Source organism: Colossoma macropomum, unplaced genomic scaffold (genome assembly GCF_904425465.1).
Source record: "Colossoma macropomum unplaced genomic scaffold, Colossoma_macropomum, whole genome shotgun sequence".
Taxonomy (NCBI): Eukaryota; Metazoa; Chordata; class Actinopteri; order Characiformes; family Serrasalmidae; genus Colossoma; species Colossoma macropomum.
Window position 1 is genome coordinate 31,219,572 of NW_023494790.1, and position 11,197 is coordinate 31,230,768.

Below are 11,197 nucleotides of genomic sequence, written 5' to 3' on the forward strand. Positions count from 1 at the left end.
TCTCACACTGAAAATATAAATGGGAGCATGCTTTAATTGAAATGAACAAAACCCTGAAAGATATATTTTATCCATGCATTCTACTTTCACTGGGATATATATATATTTATGAGGTGTCACAGAGGCGGATAGAGTAGATCAAATAGATCCCCCTCAGTCTTACACACTGCACCTTTAAGTACTGAGTAACTTATAGAACTGCAGTGGAATTTCTTAGTAAATTCAGCATCTAGCATACATCAGCAAAACCTATTGGTTCTCAGGACCATATATTTCCATATTGGGCATGTCTTTGCAGTTTTCCTACTGTCTGTCTGTTGTCATTCTCCCCAGCCAACCTCCAATTGGGTGCCTACCTGTTTTCTGTATGTTGGTATATAATTTCAGTTCAGCTATTTTTATTATAATCAAGATTAATGACCATATTCCCACCTTCTGTGGTAGCTGGACACTGCTGTGGCTTCTTCTGCACTCTACACTGCAAGCCCTGATATTATTTGTACTTAAATAATCACATTATAATTACTTATTTTTTTGCAATTAGAAGCTATTACTGAATCCAAGCACACTGTTTGGACTGTCTGGTTAAAAATTCAATTGTACTTATTTCAGAGATTAGAATAAACTAAAAAAAAAAACAAGAAATAAAAGAGTATGGAGTTGATTTCTGTTTGTTGGCTCTTATTTTTCCTTCAGATGTTGTTTTCAAGCAAACAACATTCACATGTTCTATACTGGTTAAATGTAAATTTAGATGCACGTTTGCATGTTTTAGATATCCACTCCAGCCTCGTTTAGAGGCAGAGTTACTCTATTATTTTTAGCAAATTAACCTTTTCATCTTTACAGTGGGCTGAACTATCAGCATTTGGCAGGATGGCCTCAGTCTTTTCAATAAGTTATTGCAATGCAATATGAATTTGTTACAGTTATAGCCTATTTTTTAAGTGAAAGAAAATTAGGACAACTTTATGCCCATAACTCACAGTCACTTAATTGTATTGAGTTAGAACAACAATTACGCATAAGTCCAAAATACTCAATCATTTTAAAATCAGTCAAATGAATGGAGTTAATATAATTTACTGAATTACTCAATTAATATGTAACATGTTTTGTTCATACTCAGTTCAGGAAATTATTTATGGTTACTTAAACTTAAAAGGTTTAAGGCAATCAGTTTCCTCAAACCATTTAAGTTTATTCAAATCTTCAGTTTTACAGTGTAATAACTGAGGTTTGTATGGCTCTATTCTTTGGGGTTTTTTTGTTTTTGGAGGGGGGTTATTTTGGTCTAAAATACACAAAGTCAGAGATATAACCAATCACACGGCAGTATGGATGTTGTCACCAACAAAGCGTAATGAAATTAAACACAAAAAGGAATTAGTAACTACATATGAATGATTAAAATGCAGCTGAATGAAAAAGGTAGATTACTAATATACTTGAGTCATAAAACCATAAAAAAGCCATAAAAACAGATACATGATTGAAAATGCTCATGTCCACTGCAAGGGAAATTATTAAGAAGTCTAAAACAACCAGAAATCTAGTGAAACTGCCTGGTAGAGGATGCAAGTGTATTTTGACCCCACAAACAATGAGGAGGATGATTAGAAACATTTCTCCAAGGATCATAGTTAGAGATGTTGGAGATGTGCAGAAGATGCTAGCATTTTAGAATCATCAAGTCTCCAAAACTACAATTAGAATCCACTTCCATGCAAAAAACATTTTGTAGGCATGCCAGAAGAAAGCATTTTCTTTGTTTCCTGCCAGTGTACAAATATTAAGCCATTAGTGGATGGATGACAGAGTGATTTTATGTTTAAGGAGAGTAGCTATAACTGTAGCTTATAGGCATGGAATGGAGACAGATTACAATACGATTGAATACACCAAAATTGTGTGCAATTTTTATTGCAAAAAAAAATAAACTGCCAATCAATGCAGTTTACTAAGACTTGCCACGCAACATAACAATTAAAGATTGTCCCATGGACAAAACAATGTTATTTAATCACTTGAAATTGAATTTTCTCCTAAATGCAGCCATATGTGTGTATATCTAAAAGATATCATTGCAAAATACTGAACAGATGTGCACCTATGACTATGGTGGCCCACTGAGTCATGTCAAAACATTTATGAAGCACACAAAAGCTGAGAACACAACATTGTTAATACTCTTTTGGTGAAAAAGGCTGACAAACCACAAAGAGATACGACCACCTTCGAGCGGCCCTACCGAGCATGTGCATATTACTAGCACAGCCTACTAACTCAGTGTTTTAAATGTTAATTCAGTACTGACTCAGCTTAATACTACTATCCCTTGATAAGCTGATCAAAATGTCCTAATTATTCTTTAAATGTAGGTACTATTTTCTGATAAGGACATTCACCAGCTTCTTGTTTGAATTCTCCTGTTCCACCTTAAATGGTACAGCAGTTATATTCTGGTGCCTGAGGTGTTATAATAACTGCTGCAGCATTTAAGTTTAAACAAGAAACTTTGAGTAAGAAGCTGGCAAAAAAGAAACTGTAGTTTTAATGCTGGTAGTATATTTTTGAAAAGATGATTTATGGTGTCAAAAAATCCTACCTAAATGTTTTTTTGGTACAGAGCTACCAACAAATACGGCGTTCAGGCATAACATTATGACCACCTTGTTGTTTCTATGCTCACTGTCCTTTTTATCAGCTCCACTTACTATATAGGTGCACTTTATAGTTCTACAATTACAGGCCGTAGTCCATCTGTTTCTCTGCATGCTTTGTTAGCCCCCTTTTACCGTGTTCTTCAACGGTCAGGACCCCCATGGACCCTCACAGAGCAGGTACTATTTGGGTGGTGGATCATTCTCAGCACTGCAGTAACACTGACATGGTGGTGGTGTGTTAGTGTGTGTTGTGCTGGTTTGAGTGGATCAGACACAGCAGTGCTGCTGGGTGTCCACTCACTGTCCACTCTATTAGACACTCCTACCTTGTCAGTCCACCTTGTAGATGTAAAGTCAGAGACGATAGCTCATCTGCTGCTGCACAGTTTGTGTTGGTCATTCTCTAGTCCTTCATCAGTGGTCACAGGATGCTGCCCACAGGACACTGTTGGCTGGATATTTTTGGTTGGTGGACTATTCTCAGTCCAGCAGTGACACTCCAAATAGTACCTGCTCTGTGAGGGTCCATGGGGGTCCTGACCACTGAAGAACAGGGTAAAAAGGGGCTAACAAAGTATGCAGAGAAACAGATGGACTACAGTCTGTAATTGTAGAACTACAAAGTGCACCTATATAGTAAGTGGAGCTGATAAAATGGACAATCAACCTGGAAACAAGGAGGTGGTCATAACGTTATGCCTGATCGGTGTAAGCACTACCTTAAATCATTTTGACAAGCCTTGCTTTTGTGTAGCTTAGTGACGTCAAATTGATATGCAGCAGCAATGGCTTGAATGTAGCAATATTAGTATTAAGACTCTTTAACAACTTTGTAATTCAGAGGATCCAGTGATATACAGGAGAAAAATGTACAAACTACAAAATGACCTTCGACTTTAGTGGTCTATGTTATGGCTGGGCAAGAATGTGAAGTAAATTGCCTGAAACCATACTAAACGTACCCTGTGTACGAATTTGGTTTTGTTTAAATTAATATAGGCTGACTAGCTCAAAAGTTAGCTAACAGGCTAACAATATTCATTAATATAGTGTTAGGCTTTGAACTGAAGTATTTACTAATGGATTAACTATATCTTAAATGAGTATGATGTCTGGTTTAGCTCCCAGAATAGCTAATAATGGGTCTTTGACTAGATTTATTTTTAGAATTTGTTCTATGATATCAGTTACTGGCTGCCAGCAGTCACCCAGAGAGGGACATTTCTGCAAGTATTATTGACCCCAGTGCTAGAAAGTGAATGTACACCACATTTGCTGCTTGATGCTAACATAATATTGCAAATGACATAGAGGCACAATAGTGGAAATGATCATTAATCTTATCAGTAAGTAAAGGCTAATTAGAAAGTGAAGGTCTGTACATTAAACACTGCATGCACTGCTTTAGTGAATTCTGTAGTAATAAAACAAGTCAAGAGTCCCCTTAGTAAGGTCATGGCCAAGTGTTTCTGGGAATGGGCGGGCTCGCTAGCCTCCCGCACACTGCAGGCTGATAACGCCTGTGGGCCACCCCTATCAGTGGTTCAAGCTGGGGGCGGGGGCGGATGAGAGTGGGTGGGGATCTCAGTAATCAACTCAGCCCTTCTGCTGCATCACTCAGCATGACCGGTGGTGCTGTTTATGACTCAGCACATTCAGAGGACCCTCAGCAACATCACATCATGGCAATTTTATAAAATAACCACAGAGGATCTGTTGTAGAGTCCTCTAAAACAAAGCCATAACTCAAAATGTATTTGGCTGTGCATATATTACACTTGCTACATCCTTTTTAAACAGCTTCCAAATGCATGATATTATAAATATGTATGTACATGTCCTTAAAGGCTATATTGAAGAAGTGGCTTTCCCTCTGTATTTATAAAGGTTAGAACTCCAAGGAAGTAGGGGAGCTAGTGCCTACTTCTCCCTCTAAATATCTTTTTCATTGTTAGAGTGATAATTTAGTATTGCAACATGACAAGAATCCATATGTTTGTATCATTGTATGCAAAATTGTGTGTGCTCCTCGTCAAGTTACAGGTTTAATTGATTTTCTAAGTGAAAAAAACTTAACACATCCTCTACAGAAAACACACTTCTGCATGTTTTAATGTATAATTACTGTTTATCTGCTGACATAAACACATTGTAAAACAAAATAACACATAAAATGTGACCTGTGCAAAAGTTATGGTAAACTTTATTTTTGTACAAGTTAAAAAGAAATTGTGCACTAAAACTTGCAGGAAAATTGCACATTTTGGTTTGTTCCCTGTAGAAGATGTTAACTTATTTCAGTTTGAAAATCAACAAAACGTGTAACTTCACTGGGGGTGTTTATGACGGTATGCGGACCCATATAACCATCTACAAAGCCCTTTGTTCTTAAAATAAAGGCGCCCAAAGAGTTAAGATAGAAGAACCCTTTTTGATTCCTTAAAAAAAAAAGTCGTTCTTCTATGGCACTACTCCATAAAACTCTATTTTTAAAAGTGTAGAATTATACATCCAAGAGAACAATCATTTACGAATAATTACTTTTAAGCGTAACTCAATGGGTTGGGTCAGCAGCCGCTAGAAAACTATGTCACTGCCTCCCCTTCAGCCACAGAGAAAGAGAGAGACCTTAGCATTAATGAGCTGGCTGGATTACAGAGCCCTGAGGAGTTGCGTGTGTGCTAAACAGTGCTACCTGCTGAAAGAAGTCTTTTCCTGCTTTGCTGAAGTGGTTTGGATTTCTGGCCAGCATAAAGAAACAGACAAAAAGCATAAACCAGGTTTGTGTTCACAACTGCCAAATGTACAAAAATCTAATTTGGCAATATTTATATGCACAAAAAAGCTAACATTTACACATATACTAAACATACACAAAAATGAGTCTGCATGCCAAAAGTGGAAATATGATTGGACTGACAAATCAATCTTTACATACTCTGTGGTGAGCCTATTCTATTATTTGTTCATAGCTTATCTCTTTTATTGCTTGTTGATCTGGTAGTTCAGTTACTGTGTGGAAAAGTGTGCCATCTTCTGGACTAAAGGAGAAAATAAAAATGGTCTAATGCACTGACAGTCAGTTGTCATTGTCAGCTTATGTAACAATAAATTAAACCTAAATTTTAATTGCTTGTTTACAGAGAAGACTAAATATGCAAAGAAAATATACAGTACTGTACAAAATATACAGTACAGTACAAAAAATCTGAAAGTAAGCCTTTGGAAAAGAATGAAAGCAGTAATGACAAAAATAGACACACTGAATACTGAAAAAATTACATATTGAGTTGTTGATACTTATGTGTACTTTTCTGTTGAATAAAATTAATAACTTGTAATGGCCGATTCAACTAAAAATCAGATGTAAAAAGTAAATGAAAGTATGATTTCTGACACATAGTACTGTAGATGAAAAATATGTAACTTGAGTTGCAATTAGTTCTGTCTGTTATTATGAAGGGCAGCACGGTGGCGCAGTGGGTAGCGCTGTCGCCTCACAGCAAGAAGGGCCTGGGTTCGATTCCCGGCCAGGTGACCAGGGTCGTTTCTGTGTTTGCCTGTTCTCCCCGTGTCTGCGTGGGTTTCCTCTGGGTACTCCGGTTTCCTCCCACGGTCCAAAAACATGCAGTCAGGCTGATTGGACGTGCTAAATTGCCCCTAGGTGTGAATGTGTATGTCTGTCTGTCTGCCCTGCGATGGACTGGTGACCTGTCCAGGGTGTATCCTGCCTTCCGCCCAATGACAGCTGGGATATGCTCCAGCACCCCACCGCGACCCAGAAGGATAAGTGGTTCAGATGATGGATGGAAGGATGGATGTTATTATGCAAAGATAATTTCCCCAGAAGCAGAAAGCATGCTGAAAAGACTATCACAGTCCATCTGGAGAAGGCCTTAAATCAGAAGAAAAAACTTCACCAAGTGTTTACTGGAAAACATACTTGATGAGGTTGACAGACAGAAACATCTAGGTCTTGTTAGCTGCTCAGTAGCTACACTGTGACCTGAGGATGACCTTGACTATCCTATAAACAGCTGAAATCTGCTTTAAAACAAAAACAACAAAAGACCTGCTTAAAATGAACCAAGTTCTTTAAATGATAAAACTGAAATCTGGTTTAAAACTTAAAAATGAAAATAATTTTCTTTCAATAAAATCACTCTTCTCCGCTTAATAAGAAGACAACATATAAATGAAAGGTTCCATAATATTCTTAGAATAATCTACAATTTTATGTTTGTCCCTTCAGATACAGTGCTGTCCAAGAGTCAGAGACCAACCTTCATTTATTTAATTCACAGTTGAAACTGCCATTAAGTACAAGTTATTCATTTTTTTAGCAACAGGAAAAGGAAACATATATTTAACATAAAATTAAATAGAAGATTCAACAACTAAATATATCATATTTTTCAGTATTAAGTGGAACCCTTTGCCTTTTTTTCGTAGCTTTTGTTCTATTCTGAATACTTACTTTTAGTTTTTCATAAAGATCTGCATTTTTGGTTGTATTTTCTTCTCACAATCCAAGTCATCCCAAATGCATTCAGTGAAACTGAGGTCTGGGCTCTGGGATGGCCAGTCCATTGTTTTGAGTGTTAATTTATTGTGAAATTATCAATCGAAACAAAAAGCAGTTTTTAATGAGCTCTTTATTAAAAGCATAAGTATGATGAGGTTTGGAAGACATGAAGCTACAAAGCTCTATATAAATGTTCACAAGTTTATCACAGTTATAACCCAATAACCTGCCTTTTGTAAATGAGTTTGATCACTTGGTGGCAGTAGAGCTCTGTGTGGTTATAGGAATAGTAGGCATAGCACCAACCACATAAGAACACACACATGCTACTGTAATGAGAGTCCATGTTAAATGTTATTGCACGTAGTAAACACAGAATAAATGATGTTTGCCTGTGTTCCATTGCGTTTGGCTTTATTCATCTGTCAGATTACACACATACACACAGTAATTATGCCACATCTGCTTCTCTAAATGAGCTTGTTCTTTTATTTATGGGGGATTATGTGCAGACTACTACATGCTCCACTAGTTTTCTTCAATACAACATAGACCAATGAAGCTTAGCCACAACAGAACCGTTTTATTTCTAAGACGCAGGGCAGGGGAATACAATCCATACTGTTTGTCTCTGCTGTATTCTTGTTGACTATCAGATCCTACATCACCAACACAGTCCAGCTCCTGACTAGAGCGCTGACATATTGTGTCTGACCTTATTTTAAAATATTTTACACTGGAATAAAATAAATTGTTTAGCACATCAGCCCTGATCAGGAGAACTAATACAAAGACATGGGATGGGGAGCCAGGGTCCAAAAGGCTATGAATGTGCTTGCATTTTGTATGTATAAAACTCCAGAAACTGAAGAATAAGTGCAGAGAGCAAAATTACCTTTTTACGGACTAATCTGGTTTACTTGGTGGTGGTAGTCAGCAGTCTAGTAGTAAGAGAGGTAGCCAGCAATCGGAAGGTCATGGCTTCAAATCCAAGGACAGACTGTTTTCAATTACCTACGTAGTGCGCACTACAAGGAGAGAATAAAGCCATTTGAGATTGAGCCTATAGTATGCTCAGATTGTTCGTGATGTTGTTATTGTAGTGCCCATACAGGATAATTATGCTATCTTACACAAAGCTAAAACACACAGATAATCACACCTTAAAGCTCTGTCTTTTCACTCTTGCCAACCGAGCAGGGATGACAGCAAAGTGCACAACAATTAACCTACTTCTGCCATAAAATGCTTACACATACATGATACATACATGGTATTGTGTATGTGTAAGCATATGTCTAAGTATACGTAGTGCAGGAAGATAATACCTCGAATAATACCTAGAATTTTACTTTGGCCAATAAATGAGGTCAAGACTTTATTGAATAATGTTATAATCAATTATAATCATTTATCACTTGAATCTCCATCTTAAGATCAATTCATAATGACACATCAGTGCATTTTTACACCATCAGTCATAAATTAGGAATTTCACTTCTGTAGTATTGAATTTATATCTTTTAGTACAGCTGCTTCTCAGGTTTTAGTTCTCTACCCTGAAGGCTACGTCCTGTTATCTCTGTTTTTTGTCATGTTTTATTTGCTGATGAGCAGAGCACAAAGCAGAGCTGCTGAAGGCTTGTGGACAGCTTTTACTGTGCTGTGGAGGCCAGGGCTGACATCTGGCATCTCATTTACAGTGAGAGGCGTGTGTGAGGAAGGATGGTGGTTAGAGAGCTCTGCTGCGTCTAGAGAGCTCTACTGCAGCAAACACACTTCCGCCGTGGAGCTGTGCCCTTACTGAAACCTGCATGCCGGTCAGTGAGAGGACACATGCAGCCTTTCCTCTGTTATAATCAGTAGAACAGAAGGAGGATATCAAGCTAATGCCAAATGATTAATGTCTGCTGAAAAAAAAAAAACAGGAAATTGCATGAGTAGGTAATTTTTCATCTAAAATATAAAAGTTTGGGTTTGAAGGAGCGCTCATATCTTTGAGAAGATTTGGATTATTAGTTCTCGATCACATGCTCTACTCCAACATCAGTACCTGACATCACTAAAACTCTTGTGCTTGAACAGTCAAATCCTCACTGCAAACATCTAGTGTAAAGGCTTCCCAGAGGAGTAGAGGTTGTTACTGCAGCAAAGGGGAATAAGCTGCCTATTAACAACATCGATTTTATAAGAAATGTTGTGTCTACAAACCTTTGGACATATAATGTAGCTAATAAGTATACAAAAAAATAGATGCCATGTTAGCATCATGCTAACCGAATGCCAGAATCACCACACACTTGAGTCAACATTGTTATGTGATTTCAGAAAGGACATGCTTATGTGGTTTGTGACACTGTAAGACACAGTGTCTATAAAAAATTCAGACTACAAGATGGATGATACATTTTTAGCATCACATTACATTATTTTTTATAGAGAACAGTGTGTCATGCAGTGTCAGAAACCACATGAGCAAGTGTGTTGGTGATGATTTAGCTGTGTGACGGGATTTGAGGTGTGATGATTTAGGCATGTCAGTTGCACAATGCTAACTGGCAACTATAATCTATCATTTCTCCAACACAATTAGTCAATCAGCCCAGACATGACTGGTGTCCTGGCTGATCCACTACGTTTAGGGTAAGGAGAAAATTGTGTAAAACTGACTTTTGGCCTATGAAAGAGTTGATACCTCGGCCCTGTAAAATTCCTGGACACTCAATCAGTAGCCTGATTGATGATGCAGTATGGGTAGATAGATGTCAGGTCAGCTACAGAGCCTAGTCTTCTCAGTTATTGCATTGAAGTTCTTCCTGGTGCCTAAATATGTCAGCAACAGTGCACATTTCTCATTGTCTGTACAATGAGGGTCATCTAAACTGATCAAATCCATTCTTTGTGGTTTGGCTGGATAAAAACAAGTCATTTAAAGATACTACTAACATATGAAAATACTTGGTTTCCTAGACATTTTGTGTCCACCAATTTTTATTTTTCATGGACAGACAACCAAAAGCCTAGGCAAACCTAGCTGAATTATTGCTTCAGATTAGTACACATTGTCTTTGCTTGCCTTGCTGTCAAAACAGAAATGATGAGTCTTAGAATACTATATTCATAACAGCAGAGTTGAATGTGCTGTGATCATAATATTTATTCTTATAAATGTGATTAGATCTGCTTTCAAATCTTACTAGGGGAGTGATGAGTCATGCATCTCACTACCATCTCACACACACTCATGAGAAGCGTTAACTGTATATTAGGACTTTCACACTTTTTTTTCACAGATTTCTTTTACATTCTGTAAAGCACAGACACACACATACAGAAGAGATCTTTTGAAGGGCAGCATAAATCTCAGAACAGGAATAACAAAAATTTTCACTGTAAAGTATTCACATGGGCTTTGTGTCGACATGCAGAAAAAACACAATAACCTTCCATTCAAGTGAACTGTTGACACATTAGTCATCTTCAGAGAACCGCATTTTCACACTAGTCATGTTACTGCAGAGGTGAGATGTATAGCAGTGTGCATGCACGCAGGCAGCTACTTCCACCTAACAGTTATGCAACCCAGCACACTACCAGCGGGGGCTGATGTAACCTTCTTTTAAGTCAAGCTTTCATAAAAAATTATTGTAGTATAGCTCCTTGCAGGCTTACCTTATTCCATCACTTATTAAAACCACTTACATTATGGAAAAACTAGCTTTCCAAAAGCCCACGCATGCAGTATTTGTTTAATCACTGAGGCATCTGATCAGGGCCAGATTAAGTTCATCTGGATGATTTTAGAGAAGGATGGGTTCCCCTTTTGAGTCTTGGTTCTTCTCAAGGTTTCTTCCTCTTGCTCTTAGGGAGTTTTTCCTTGCCACTGTCGGCATTGGCTTGCTTATGGGGTCTTGGACCTGGATTTTTCTGTAAAGCTGCTTTGTGACAACACCTGTTGTAAAAAGCGCTATATAAATAAACTTTGACTTTTGGTTCCCCTGGGCGG